The 15795-nt window shown below is 43.6% G+C and overlaps 1 long non-coding RNA gene across 1 annotated transcript in view; it reads right to left on the bottom strand.

Annotated features, from left to right (window-relative positions):
- LOC141983771 (uncharacterized) overlaps window positions 1-2193 on the bottom strand; it is a 28710-nt gene extending 26517 nt beyond the window's left edge. The window contains exon 1 of the long non-coding RNA XR_012638504.1: window positions 2175-2193. This is a non-coding gene — a long non-coding RNA (uncharacterized LOC141983771). The remainder of the gene's footprint in view (window positions 1-2174) is intronic.
- Window positions 2194-15795: the final 13602 nt, after the last annotated feature.

Here is a 15795-nt window from a genome sequence, read left to right as displayed (position 1 = left end):
GGATTGGAACATTCTGTGCAGCGAAGTTGGAAAGACAGGCCAGCTGGAAATAGTTGCAGCTGGTGGCTGAATGCAAGGATGAAGTAGGACTCACTATGCTCTATTCCTCCTGTTCTTGTCATTCTCATCCAATTAGTATGACCATTAATTAAAATGTAATTTTGCTGACTTCAATTTTGGGACAGAAACTCAATGGCATGAACAGATGAGATGGCTGTGGTGTGATCCTTTTAGAGCAGTGGTTCTCAACCTATTTACCATTGTGGGCTGCATATGCAGCTCTCTATGTGTTATGTGGGCCGCATCCACACAATATATATACTACCTGTGTGGCTCTGGGGATGTCACAGGAGCTGCAGCGGTGTGCTGACTGGGCAGCAAGCGGTCCACAGGTTGAGAACCACTGTTCTAGATCAACATGGTGATAAGTGAAGCAGCAGCCAGAAGGAGGTCCCTAGTTAACAGGAGGAGGGGAAAAAAGGATTTAAAATGGTTAAAGTGGCCTGGAATAAAGAATGGATGGTTCTGCTTTAAATGAAAGTGGTGAGGATTTTGGAGTTTATGTAAAAAGGCTGCAGCTGTATTTCTATGCCAATAACATTGAAGACAGAGGCACAAAAATATTCATTTTTCTGACCTCTGGTTGGAAAACATACATTTGCAGTCTGAAAGACTTAAGTTTTCTTCAAGAACCGGGTGATGAGGACCTGATCTCTGCAGTTCAACCACAGTGTGTATGCCAAAACTCATTAGTCCAGAGGTACAAATTTCACATGGGAAACCAAAAAGATAAGAAAAGGAGGATTTGTGGCACCTTAGAGCCTAACAAATTTATTTGAGCATAAGCTTTTGTGAGCTACAGCTCACTTCTTCGGATGCATTCAGTGGAAATGCATCCGATGAAGTGAGCTGAAGCTCACGAAAGCTTAGGCTCAAATAAATTTGTTAGGCTCTAAGGTGCCACAAGTCGTCCTTTTCTTTTTGCGGATACAGACTAACATGGCTGCTACTCTGAAATCTGTCAAAAAGATAAAGCGTATCTGATTTCCAGGGCCTGTTCTTTTTGGCCACCAAAAAGATCATTTTGTATTTGGAATCAGAGTTTAGAAACAGTTGCTGAGTGTTGTTCCCAAGAAGAAACCTAACCTGGAAGAAAGCGTGGCTATGCATTGCTGATTAAGTCTACCCAGAGAAACGGATGGCTGTGTGAGGGAGAGCACCTCTGTCTACATGTTATGAAAAGGAAGGAAGGGCTAGCCAACAGACAGATAAGGAGTCACTATCAGTGGGAAGTCATAAGCAAGTGGAAGGAGATCCCTGATTCGATTTGAGAACATCACACCAACTAGAGCAATGTTCTCTCAATAAGGTGAAATGAAGACAGTGTTCAGAGAAGTTATGAGGATTGGGGTAGTTGTGCATCCTAGTGGTGAAAGGAATGGAATAAAAAGTGTATGAAATGTTGTATTTGAGTATGAAACTGTTCCAGCTCTTTGAATACGGATCACAAAAATTGGTGCAGTCTATCACCGGATGGGTTGTGATGTACACCATACATCCATGCAGGATAAGGAGACTCCAATGCGGTGTACTGGGTTAATGCAAATAAGAGAATGGCAATTGATTTCAGAAGAGATGTACAAGAAAAAAGGCTAATGTCAAATTAAGAGAAGCTGGTGTAGTACTGAGAAACTGGAGTGAGGAGGGAATAAAGGCTTTAGGTCAATGTAAAATAAAAGGTACCGGTACTTGTTTGCTGTTACCCTTAATGGTTAAGGAAGTAAACAGTCCTTGACTGATTGGCAGAAATTGGCTTAACTATATAAAGATGGATTGGAGTGCAGTGCAGAGCATGTTGTTGTCCATGATAAAAGCAAAATACAAATCTGCTCTTGAGTCAGAGCTGGGTTTAGTGGTATAGCAAAACTACATGTAGTAAAAAAAACTATGCAAAACATATTCATTTTACAGCTACCTCCTTCCACCCCTCAGCTTTTTGCCCATTTGTATCTTTCACCCACTTGTGGTGTATTCTCATAAGTCTAGTTTGGGAGCTCTCTGGGACAGGGACTGTCTTTTTACTGGTACAGCACCTAGCACAGTAGGCTTATCCCTGATCTTTGATTGGGGTCCTAAGTGATATTGTAATACAAATAATATTTTGAAGCACTCACATCAATTTCCATTTTCATCTTGAGTTGTGACCTAAATGACTGTGTTCTTGATGATTCCCTGCCAGTGGAATCCTCACAGGGTTAGCTGATGATGTATCTGTAATCAAAGAGTTACTGTAAACAACACACTTGGTGGAATCCACAATATTTTAGGTTGATCTAAAACATCCAAACACAGATTATTTGAAAACAAGGTATAAGCTTTTTAAGGAGCAGAATCCCACTTCAAAAGAGCACGTTATTTACACTCTGTCAGGACCCGTAAAGTGGGCAGCCTGACTTAGTGGTTGGAGCCTGGAGTAGAATCAGGGTCATGGTCAGGAGTCACACCAAGGGTCACAGTCAGAGGCCACACTTCCAACCTGGCATGAGAGTCTACCCATGCCAGCTCATCCTTTAATTCATCGCAGAGACCAAGATGAAACTGATGGAGGATGTGACATCATTTCAGGCAGTACTAGCAGGCAAGCATCTAAACTGGTTGACGTAGGAAAGGCTGAGCCCAGGGTTTGCCAAAGCTTAGATAAGGCTCCACCGTGCAAGCTTTCTGCGGGTCATCAGAAATGGCGGTGAACGTTTTCAGGAAGGACTCCCTGCTTGCTAGCACTGGGTGATCCTGCTCTAGAAGGAGAGAGGCCCATGCCAGGGCTTGCCCAATAAGCAAGCTAAGTACCAGTCTGTGATGGGGTGAGACTCACCAGTGCGGCCACCTTCTGCAGTCTGTCTTGGGAATTAGCTCTGTGCCAGATTCTGGTGGTGTCTCACCTGCCGTCACCTCTGCTTCTGGACCTGTGGTGTGCTCTTCAAGATACAGCCCTCCAGCTGTGTCACACTTGGTTCTCCCCCCTTCCGGTGGAACTACAGTCAACTGTCCAGCCACTTCCTTCAGTGGCAGCCACAGCCAATCGTCTGACTACTTCCTCAGTGGCAAGGAAGGAGGGGGACCCAGGCCTGCCACTACTCCAGGTCCCGGCCTAGGGACCCTGTAGATGGCAGCCACATGCTGCATCCCCTCCAACCTCTCCGTACCTTTCCCTGGGCCACTTCCCTGTGGCTCCCAGCACCATCTTCAGCCTTACCTTAGGGCTTCAGCCTGCCAGTCTTAGCAGCTAGCCGGGAGCTCTCTAGCTTCCCTGGTCCCTGCTGGCAGCACTGCTCTGTCCAGGGTTCTGGCCCTCCTTCCTCCTGCTAGGAGCCTGGTCTTCCCTCCTCAAGCTCCAGGCAGCTATTGAAGTCTGCTCTGCCCTTCTTATATGAGCCTGGTGGGCTATGATTGGCTGCTCCTCTCAGCCCCTTTTTAATTGCCTGCCTCTGGCAAAGACTCCCTTGGCTACTTTTAACCCCTTTTCTGCCAGTGAGGGGCAGCCACCCCATCACAAAGTCCCACGTTGGCCTGGTCTGTGATGTATTCCTGGGTCTGAAGAAGCATAAACAGGAGTCTGCATTGGGTAATAAACCCAGCAAACTTGCTGTGGGTGTCATTGCATTTCTCTAGTAATAAAACTCTGGGGCTGGGTGCCTGAGCTGGTGTCGCAAGGGGAGAGGAGTGGGTAGCTGCAGCTGCTCTGAGTGCTGTCACTTGTTCTCACAGGGAGCCACTTTCTGTTTGGAGATGCTGTACTTGATCCCTCAGTGTCTGGGTCTCAGCCTAGAGGACAGCGATCTGTAGACTCGCAGGCCCGTGGGGCCATAGGGAGGTGGGTACCCCAGCTATGTCCATACTCAGCCCAGGGGTTCAGCAACGAGTCCCAGAAGCAAGAGAGTGTGGTGTGAGCAAACTGTCAGGACCTGTAAAGTGAGTGATTGGACCTAGTGGTCAGAGCCCAGAGTTGAGCTGTGGTCAGAAGTCACAACAATGCACAAAGCTGGAGCCAGAGCCAGAAATCAAAGGTCAAACCAGAGTCAGAAACTGGAGCAAAGTCAAGGAAGCAGGAACCGGTGTGGTAGAAGGAACCAGGCAAGGAAGCAGGAGCTTGGTGTCAGGGATCTGGTCAGCAGTGAGCCTAGCAACTGCTTGCTCAGACAAGGGATATGGCAGGAACAGGAAGTTTTATCCTAAAAGGTGTCTCCTCAGCAATTTGTTGTTAGTCAGTTGATCCTGCTGAGTCTACAGGTGCAGCCCCTGTTTGAGGGGTATCAGCTGCAGTCTTTTTGTATGATCTAGTGGTGCAGAGGGTATGGCTCTTACTCAGCAGCTCTGTGGGCCTGTGTTCAAGATCTGCAGTGCCTAACATGCCAACTATATTTTACTGGTATTATGTTTGTTCACTGGCTGACTGCACTGTACAGTATATGGTGCCCGTTATTGTACTTTGAGAGGTGCTCAATTGTAAAGATTAGTGAGATCAAACATTGTTGCATGACAATAGCCAATTGCATAAAGACAAGGCTAGGAAGACATGCACCAGCAAAGCTAAAGCTGTAATCCATCTTTACCAATGCTGTCTTTATAGTGCACAGTAGCATACTTAACCCAATTCACATTGCACAGCCATGCCAGAAGCCCCATAAAGAGCAGATTTAATATCAGATAAACTTTATGAATCAAAAGCTCTTTAAATAATTCTATTTTAACTGACAATTTCCTTTTGAGGCTAATAATTAGAAACATACATTTACATATTAATTTCTATGCATTGAAAAAAGCCTTTAATCAAATCCAGTGGCATGCTCTGTTTGAAAGTCTGATGTGGAATAATTCATCACTGCCTTTTAAAATAAAAACAGGGATTAATAGTAGGTGCTTTTGAAAATTAAAATACTTACTGCAGATGCGTTCATAATGAATATCAGAGCACAATCGTTAATCAGGAAAAATTATGCCCTGAGCCTTGCAGCTTCCATGCATGCTAAAAGCAAGGAAGAAATAAACTATTTTTGTGCAACTGTTTCTGACATTTCAGCCATAAAAATGCAAGAACAATAGAATCATAGAATCATAGAATCATAGAATATCAGGGTTGGAAGGGACCCCAGAAGGTCATCTAGTCCAACCCCCTGCTCGAAGCAGGACCAATCACCAATCAAATCATCCCAGCCAGGGCTTTGTCAAGCCTGACCTTAAAAACCTCTAAGGAAGGAGATTCTACCACCTCCCTAGGTAACGCATTCCAGTGTTTCACCACCCTCTTAGTGAAAAAGTTTTTCCTAATATCCAATCTAAACCTCCCCCATTGCAACTTGAGACCATTACTCCTCGTTCTGTCATCTGCTACCATTGAGAACAGTCTAGAGCCATCCTCTTTGGAACCCCCTTTCAGGTAGTTGAAAGCAGCTATCAAATCCCCCCTCATTCTTCTCTTCTGCAGACTAAACAATCCCAGCTCCCTCAGCCTCTCTTCATAAGTCATGTGCTCTAGACCCCTAATCATTTTTGTTGCCCTTCGCTGGACTCTCTCCAATTTATCCACATCCTTCTTGTAGTGTGGGGCCCAAAACTGGACACAGTACTCCAGATGAGGCCTCACCAGTGTCGAATAGAGGGGAACGATCACATCCCTCGATCTGCTCGCTATGCCCCTACTTATACATCCCAAAATGCCATTGGCCTTCTTGGCAACAAGGGCACACTGTTGACTCATATCCAGCTTCTCGTCCACTGTCACCCCTAGGTCCTTTTCCGCAGAACTGCTGCCTAGCCATTCGGTCCCTAGTCTGTAGCGGTGCATTGGATTCTTCCATCCTAAGTGCAGGACCCTGCACTTATCCTTATTGAACCTCATCAGATTTCTTTTGGCCCAATCCTCCAATTTGTCTAAGTCCTTCTGTATCCTATCCCTCCCCTCCAGCATATCTACCACTCCTCCCAGTTTAGTATCATCTGCAAATTTGCTGAGAGTGCAATCCACACCATCCTCCAGATCATTTATGAAGATATTGAACAAAACCGGCCCCAGGACCGACCCCTGGGGCACTCCACTTGACACCGGCTGCCAACTAGACATGGAGCCATTGATCACTACCCGTTGAGCCCGACAATCTAGCCAGCTTTCTACCCACCTTATAGTGCATTCATCTAGCCCATACTTCCTTAACTTGCTGACAAGAATACTGTGGGAGACCGTGTCAAAAGCTTTGCTAAAGTCAAGAAACAATACATCCACTGCTTTCCCTTCATCCACAGAACCAGTAATCTCATCATAAAAGGCGATTAGATTAGTCAGGCATGACCTTCCCTTGGTGAATCCATGCTGACTGTTCCTGATCACTTTCCTCTCATGTAAGTGCTTCAGGATTGATTCTTTGAGGACCTGCTCCATGATTTTTTCTTATTCTTTTTCACAATAGGACTGAATCATCCTGAATGCAATTCCACCCAAGTCAATGGCGATGTACTGGGGTGAATTTGGCTCAATAGTTTTGCGGTTAGCACATGATTTAAAAGTTAAGGAGACCCCCAGAATCTAAATGTTAATTTTTTCACTCACCACCTCTTCATCCCAGTTTTTCTGAGGATGTCAGATGAACAGAAAGGAAATAAAGGCTAGTAAGATTGACGGGGGTCTACCAAATCAGGGGAGACGTTAATAGAATGGGTGGATAAGGAAGAGAGAGAAAGATGGTGAAATTTACTTCTTTACCTGAAGTACAAGCCAAATTAGCTGTCGGCATCATTGATGTAACTTGAGAAAGATTGAACATATGCTATAAAACAGACTGTTTAACAAGGTTAAAGCTATTAAGTAATTAGAAGATAATATGCAAACATGCTGAATACGCTTCTTTTGATGTAAACAATTATAACACTGTTTATTTTTAATACCGGGGAACCATCCAGCTCATTTTGCTGAGCTTGATGTTTTATGTAATGCCAATATGCCAGTGTCAAAAGGTAACTGTAGTGTTAATAACTGCATCTATTAAAGCCTCTGGCCAGGTGTAGAGTATGTGAGCTACAAAGGAAACACAAGCAATATGGAGAATAAGCTATCTTTGCTTGACTAGAATGGTGGAATATCAACATTTCTGCTCTCCTATTCTCAAAAGTATCACCCATATGGCCATCAGTCAGTGATAAGGTATGAGTATGAATTCCAGATAAGCTCATATCATTTGTTTTTCATGGGGAAGATTATCCACAATTTTGAACAGTCATATTGTGTAAGGGGGAGGGGAAATTGTTATTATTAATGCAGGGAAATATCTCATTCAAATAGGAGACTGAAGTCTGAAAATCTGGGATTTAGGTGACCTGGGTTCTATTCCTGGCTTGGCCAGTGGCCTACTGTGTGACCCTGGGTAAGGCACTTCCTCTCCCCGTGCCTCAGTTTCCCCATCTGTAAGAGTGTGATAGTGAAACTAACTTCCTATATAAAGCACTTTGAGATCTATGGATGAAAAGTTTTACATAAGAGCTAGGAATTATACTATTAGTCTCTATCTGATCATGAACCAGTCACTTAACTTCTCTGTACCTCAGCTTCCTCACCTATAAAATGGGATGATTCTTACCTCCCCACACTCCTACTTTCCGGTGGCAACGTGACACTTTGTTCCTGAAGAGTATACTGAGTGTACGGATAGCACAGAACAGTGTTCAGCTTAGGTCATTTACCAAGAGGGCTGGGGATAAAGACCCCGTAATGGAGTCTGCCTATGTTTCCCCCATGTAGTATTTTTTTTTTAAAGCAGGCATTTGGTGCAATCTAGTCCATTGCAAAAGCAAAAATATAAGCACTTCGGAACATTTTTGTGAGTCCCAGAGATAAATCATCTCTGGCTGGGATGATTTCACAGTGTCTAGATAGGCCGTGAGCTCCCTCTTCCTTTTAAGTTGGAAGCAGAACTTTAACGAAAGGCTCCTGAGAACTCCTTTTACCACGTTAGGCTAGTTTTGCTGCGGTGCTCACAGGACTAGAATATGTGTGTTTGTCAGGAATGGGAGAGGACTGAATGACATACAGGGTGAGGCTCAGCTCTGTGCAGAGGCCAGATCAAGGTCTCTCTACTGCTCTGCATAAGTCCTTGAAGCAGAACTTAAAAGGGACTTATGGGGTGTGTCAGGCCTTGTGCTAGCTTTCAGGACAAAGATGAATTTCACTGCATGGAACAGACATTTCGAGTCAGAAAGTGCCGTTTTTATATACTGTTTTCACTATTCTGAACACACCTTCATGTAATTTAAAATGTTACTCAGCTAACAGAGTGAGCCTCAGAAATGAAACCGGGAAAGAAAACTGGGGACACAAGGCATAGGGAGATTACGGGGGTTACCCAAGATCGCAGAAGAAGTCTGTGGTAGTGCTGGGTACTGAATCCAGTTCCCCTATCCACTGCCTGAAACACAAGACCATCCCTTTCTTCTAAATGTAAATTACTTTCTTAAAGCATTTGCAGACCTATAGGGGCAAAGGATTTAGTATCTGAGCCTGTTTGCCCATTCCTGCCCCCTGTGCACCTTAAGGGAGAGTTACTCTAAGGAGGTGAAGTTGTGTAACTAGAAAACACTTAAAAATAAAACTGCTGCGTAGACGGAACACTTTATTCTGGAGATAACAAAAGTGCCAGGGAAGGAGCCACTTCTCAGAACGATGCTTGCTCTTCTTCTCTGAGTAACTTCTCTAAACAAGAGGTGACATTCCCACTTGCTTCTGTAGGGCAAATTCTTTGGCAACGAAAGCTGCCAAGAAGCAGATTTAATGAACCCGCAGCTACTGCAGCACTAAGAAATTCAAATAGAACTCTCTTATTTTTCCCCATTCCTCAAAAAAAGGGAAACAAGGAAAGCACAAATTTCACCTGTTTAAAATAATGTACAAAAACTGGCATTCTGAGACTGGGAGCAGTGTAACAAACATTTTTCTGGAAGTCCAGGAAGACTAAATGCAGCCTCCCTCTTGTAAGGCTTGATCCAGCTGAAAATATCCTTAGTGGCTGCTGCCCTAGAGAAAATCCACAGTCCTCTCATGCTTTGCAGCTGAGGAGATTCAATGCAGTTGTCACCATTGAAATCCACTCTCTTCCTTGGCTGGAGAGCACCTCTTTACTGCACTGCCCCCATTCCGTGACTCAAGGGCTGGCTCACCATTACTCTGCACCACATGTAGTCCTTCACACCACTGCAAGATGGGGGTAAAGCAGTGGTTCTCGACCTTTCCAGACTACCGTACCCCTTTCAGGAGTCTGATTTGTCTTCTGTACCCCAAGTTTCACTTCACTTAACAATTATTTTTTTTACAAAATCAGACATAAAAATACAAAAGTGTCACAGCACACTGTTACTGACAAATTGCTGACTTTCCCATGTTTGCCATATAATTATAAAATAAGTCGAATGGAATATAAATATTGTACTTACATTTTAGTGTATAGCATATAGAGCATTATAAGCAAGTCATTGTCTGGATGAAATTTTAGTTTGTACTGACTTTGCTAGTGCTTTTTATGTAGCCTGTTGTAAAACTAGGCAAATATCTAGATGAGTTGATGTACCTTCTGGAAGACCTTTGGGTACACCCTGGGGTACACGTACCCCTGATTGAGAGCCACTGGTGTAAAGTGCTGCCATGTCAGAAAGGTGGCATTTTACACCTACTTTTGATAGGTGAGTAAATGACTACACCCGCTGTATGGCAGTGGGGAATTCTTATTCTACCCTGGTCTGATTGCCAGATACGGCAATGGCACACTCTTGCGTATAGTGTTGGGGGACTTCAGTCATAGTGCTCAGGGAGTTCTCCAGACATCTGTGTCTGATAATGGTTGACTTTTTCTGATAGAATACCTGTCAATGAAAATAGGATTTAAGTGGGGCTTAAGTCTTGGGCTGCTCTCTGCACAGGAGTGAATTTCAACCATAAAGACTGTACTGCAGCTTAAATGGAATGAAAGTCTTGTATTGCTCCATGCTTTTTGTTGGTCTTTCCTTCTGCCTCTGGTGAAGCTACATGTCAGTTATAAGGGAGATTTGCTGGCAAAGCTGAACATCTACTTGTATGGGGTAGGTGTAAAATCACAGCTTGTTGAAAGCCAGTGCCTTCTCCTGTTGCTTTCACGGAGCAGAGTATATAGTCTGGGTTTCAAGCCCCAGCCCATAGTGTGATGTGGGAAAGTCTGGCTGGCTAGCAGAGAAATCCCTGATGCAAGTACCAGGTTTAGTACCTCTCTTGAAGGGTAATAGACCATTTCATTCTTGGCCTATATTCTGGTTATGTCCTCTGACTCTAGTGTACTGGCTTGTGGCTAGCAGTCTAATGGGGACTTTGCCAGCTCCCTTCATCAATGGCTCCACAGACCTGTGTTTGTTTGTTCTGCTATAGGGATGATAGTTAAACAATCCCCTTATCAGCCTGCAGGTTGGATGGCCCTGCCAGACATTCCTGTCTATAGCTGGTCCAACTCCATCACCCATTTTCTGACCTTTCTCTGCAGTTGCTGGGCTGCTTTCTCCTTCAGGCTACTCTCCCACTGGTGAGACACAAGGTGTCACTGATGGGTGCTACCACACCTCCCTGCCCCTCCATTACTCTTCATAACCATTCACACTTTTTGAGCCACACATATGGCCATATTGGTCACCACTTTGGCTCTTTTACAGGCTTGGTTACTGCACATCTCCATCCACTCCCCTTTGGTTTAGCATCAGGCTCCCCACATCCTATTGAATCCACCTTCTCTGGCGTTACTAGTTTCAGGTCCTTTGGTATGTTAAAGTGGGGCATTATCTGAGATCCCAATATTGCAGATGTCCACTGGGACTAACTACTGTACTGAAGTGACCCATATGGCATTTGTCCAACTGATCCCTATTTATCTAGGTGATTTGACTGGGTTCCTACAGATTTCCCATGGTCATCAAGATGAGAGTAGAAGGAACCCAGGCAGTGAAGGGATCACATGTAATCGATGTATGTACTTATATGGCCCTCATCATCATAGTATCAAATCATCTCCATCATTAGTACATTTTATCCTCACAACATGCCTGCGAAGCAGAGAAGAACTATCCACATCTCACAGATAGGGAACTGAGGCACGTAGTAAATTAAATAATGGTCCTGTGAGTCCCAGGACAGTTCCCTAGCCAGTTGACTGTCTTTCCTACTCAAAAGTATTAGACGAGTTGGAAATAATCAAAACGAATGGGAAGATAGGAAGTCATGGAATTGAATGCACCCTGAGCATTCTTTGACCCCTGTGGGGAAGAGTGGTGAATAGCTTCACAAAGAATCTCTGTAAAGCTGGGCTACCAACAACATACTCTGTGTGTGACAAGAAAGTCCATGGAGTCTCACATGTCTGTGTGATGGGTTTCAGGAAGCCCAGCCTGAAAAGGAAAGCTAGTATTTGCTCTGTAAGCAAAGAAGAGCCAGATTCTAATGCTTTCCTTCACAGTGGCCAGCACCTTATTCCACAAAAGGTCCCATGGACTTAATCGGGGCAATTTGTGCAATACGCGGCTACTAATCTATTTAGCATAAAAGCATCAGAATCCAATCCCAAATAAACAAACAAACCCCACAGCCTGGAAAGGGTAGATAAAATGCTGTCTTCCCAGACTGAATCTCACTTCATTATTTCCTGTCCATCTTTCTCGCCTCCCTAAGATTCTCCCCAATAGTTCACTCTCCTCACTGATATTTGGACCAGTGCCCCAGGTAAGCCTCCTCCCCATTTGTTATTAGACTAGTGTAGCCCCCTGTGCAGATCATCCATGAGCCACTGGCTTTTGAAAAGGAATAACAAAATGCCACCCCTCCCACTCTTTCCCAGCCTCTTGGCAACAGTGTGCTTGGCTGGAATAACTCTTGGCTGATTCCAGATCTGTAGTACAAACAAAGAATATTCCTAGCCACTGAGAAGGGCTGATGGACGGTTTCCCAGCAGAATGATTTAGGCGGAATTTATTATTATTATTGATTCTGGAAAGGATCAGGTCCTCTGAGTTGGAGAATGGCTTTGCTGTTGGAGGAGACTGTGCAGGCACTGATTACAATGGAGGTATGTGACAATGAGCCAGGGAAGGTTAAACCACCAGCAGACTCAATCAACCTGTAAGCACATATCAGGGAAGTATTGAACTGGTAAACAGGGCCATTTAGTCTCTAAGGTGCTACAGGTACTCCTTTTCTTTTTGCAAATACAGACGAACACGGCTGTTACTCTGAATCCTTCTAGATGGTTATTGAAGCCACATTAAATGGAGGAGAGTTCTGTATTGTTAGAAAATTAGAGGTAAATAAAATGCTAATTGTATTTGTCTGTGTTTACTTATGTCTTGTTAGATGTTAAGGTAACCAGATTAGCTTGTGGATGCAAATTCCGTTTAATGTCTTAATTATATTATATTATGTATAGGGATGGTTCAGTTAATCTTAAAATCAAAGATGTAAAATATTGCAGGAAATAATATTGCTTACATTGTCTTCATCTTAAATTGTCTGTGCCATAATGGAATGCCTTGATAGTTTGAACTGATAATTGCCTTATGTTAATTATGTATGTGTATACATACATACTTCAAAGCAACAATGTATATTACCTAGTCTTCATCCAAGGAATGGCTGCTGTGTTATCTGCTGTCAAGAGGCTATCATAGGCTGCCAGAGATGTATAAAAGAACTCTAGGGCCTGATCCTGTCATCTGACAAGTCTAATGCTGGCCCCGGCAACCCCATTTAAATGGGGTCACCAGCCCGTTGCCAACTGTGTCCACATATCTATTCAGGGGACACCATCATAGGGCCTAATCACATCAGCCACACTGTCAGAGGCTTGTTCACCTGCACATCTACCAATGTGATATATGCCATCATGTGCCAGCAATGCCCCTCTTCCATGGACTTTGGCCAAACCGGACAGTCTCTACGTAAAAGAATAAATGGACACAAATCAGACGTCAAGAATTATAACATTCAAAAACCAGTCGGAGAACACTTCAATCTCTCTGGTCACTCAATTACAGACCTAAAAGTGGCAATTCTTCAACAAAAAAACTTCAAAAACAGACTCCAACGAGAGACTGCTGAATTGGAATCAATTTGCAAACTGGATACAATTAACTTAGGCTTGAATAAAGGCGGGGAGTGGATGTGTCATTACACAAAGTAAAACTATTTCCCCATGTTTAGTTCCCACACACACACTGTTCCTCAGATGTTCTTGTCCACTGGTGGAGATGGCCCACCTTGATTATCACTACAAAAGGTCCCCGCCCCCCACTCTCCTGCTGGTAATAGCTCACCTTACCTGATCACTCTTGTTACAGTGTGTATGGTAACACCCATTGTTTCATGTTCTCTGTATATATAAATCTCCCCACTGTATTTTCCACTGAATGCATCCGATGAAGTGAGCTGTAGCTCATGAAAGCTTATGCTCAAATAAATTTGTTAGTCTCTAAGGTGCCACAAGTCCTCCTTTTCTTTTTGCGGATACACGGCTGCTACTCTGAAACCTGTCACTTTGGTTTTGACATTCAGAGCATTTGTCCCAAGCTGTCACAACCTGGTCTTTCCTGGCCAGCTTCTCTCAGGACACTTCCCTGTAAATACCAGGTGACTCTTGGCTGCTTTTCCTAACTGTATAACTCTGTATAACTGCTGTATAACTCTTCACCCAGCAGCATATGTTCTTTTTGGTCTTCGTCCCACAACATACCCCATCATACATTTTAACTTTACACTTATCCTATAATATCTCATATCATTCACTTTCAAGTTAATATAGTCCTTTTTCCACACAAGCAATAGGAGGAAAAAGGTAAATCTGTATAAGCAGTAGAAGACTAGAAAAGGCTTCTCTTTCCCTCAACCTGCCTGATTAATCAAATGACTTTTGTTGTCTGTGTTTATCACCGAGAGGGGAGAAAAACCCAACCCATTTTCAAGCACAGTAAACCAGAGCATTAGTTAGGCAGACTTTTTGACTCAAGTGACTTCATTTTTTAACTGAAAAGCAAAATATTTTATTCTGCCTTGTGAAATAGAAAGGCGAGCAGAGTGCATAAACTTGGGAGCAGAATGCCAAAGGTTTTAGCATTTATTACCAAGTGTTATTTCTGGACCACTGCTGCAACCAGGGGAAAGCAATTTTTCAATGAAGCTTAACCACAATAAATAAGTCATTGTTTTTTAATATACTGATGCTCTTTCAATTGGTCTGTAGTGCAATTTTAAATAAATATGTGACATTGGCTTGTCACTGCAGTTTATGCCCAACTTGTTGCCATAATCATTAAGTGATAGCAATGGACCGCTTCAGGGGTAATTACTTCAACAATAATAATACACACACACACGTATTTAAGGGACACACAATTACACCCTCATAGCAACATTAGCTGATTGTAGTAGCCCTTTAAATCACTCTCTTCCTCACTGTACTAGCTGGCTAATACAATAATGTTTTTTAAAATCCACATTTGAGTTTGATCATTTCAGTCTGGTTCCTTGTGGGAATGTATCTACTTCAGCAAAATATCACCCTCACAACTGGCACCCCGTCTACAGCTGGGCAGGAAAGGTTTTTCTCATCCTGTGAAATATTTTGAGATATAAAAAAAATACTGTCCTGATTTGGACATGAATTTGGGATGAAAAGTCCAAATCTCAAAAGAGAAAATAATTGTTTGTTTTGAGTCAAGTGCAATGTTTTGTTTCAGTCTAGGCCATTTACTTTTTTTACTACAATTAGCTTACGTTTCAAAATGAAAAGTCATTTTTACATGGAAAGCTGGAATTTTTCATTTAAAATATTAAATATTGTTCAATATCTTCATTAATGATCTGGAGGATGGCGTGGATTTCACCCTCAGCAAGTTTGCAGATGACACTAAACTGGGAGAAGTGGTAGATACACTGGAGGGTTGGGATAGGATACAGACGGACCTAGACAAATTAGATCGAATTGGTCCAAAAGAATTCTGATGAGGTTCAACAAGGACAAGTGCAGAGTCCTGCACTTAGGAAGGCAGAATCCCATGCACTGCTACAGACTAGGGACTGAGTGGGTCGGCAGCAGTTCTGCAGAAAAGGACCTAGGGGTTACAGTGGACGAGAAGCTGGATATGAGTCAACAGTGTGCCCTTGTTGCCAAGAAGACTAACGGCATTTTGGGGTGTATAAGTAGGGGCATTGCCAGCAGATCGAGGGACGTGATCACTCCCTTCTATTCAGCATCGGTGAGGCCTCATCTGGAGTACCGTGTCCAGTTTTAGGCCCCACACTACAAGAAGGATGTGAGAAAATTGGAAGGAGTCTAGCAGAGGGCAACAAAAATGATTAGGGGGCTGGAGCACATGACTTATGAGGAGAGGCTGAGGGAACTGGGATTATTTAGTCTGCAGAAGAGAAGAATGAGGGGGGATTTGATAGCTGCTTTCAACTACCTGAAAGGGGGTTCCAAAGAGGATGGCTCTAGACTGTTCTAAGTGGTAGCAGATGACAGAACAAGGAGTAATGGTCTCAAGTTGCAGTGGGGGAGATTTAGGTTGGATATTAGGAAAAACTTTTTCATTAGGAGGGTGGTGAAGCACTGGAATGCGTTACCTAGGGAGGAGGTGGAATCTCCTTCCTTAGAGGTTTTTAAGGTCAGGCTTGACCAAGCCCTGGCTGGGATGATTTAGTTGGGGATTAGGTCCTGCTTTGAGCAGGGGGTTGGATTAGATGGCCTCCTGAGGTCC

This window comes from Natator depressus, chromosome 3 (assembly GCF_965152275.1).
Source record: "Natator depressus isolate rNatDep1 chromosome 3, rNatDep2.hap1, whole genome shotgun sequence".
Lineage (NCBI taxonomy): Eukaryota > Metazoa > Chordata > Testudines > Cheloniidae > Natator > Natator depressus.
This window is presented reverse-complemented; position numbering and strand designations above follow the sequence as displayed.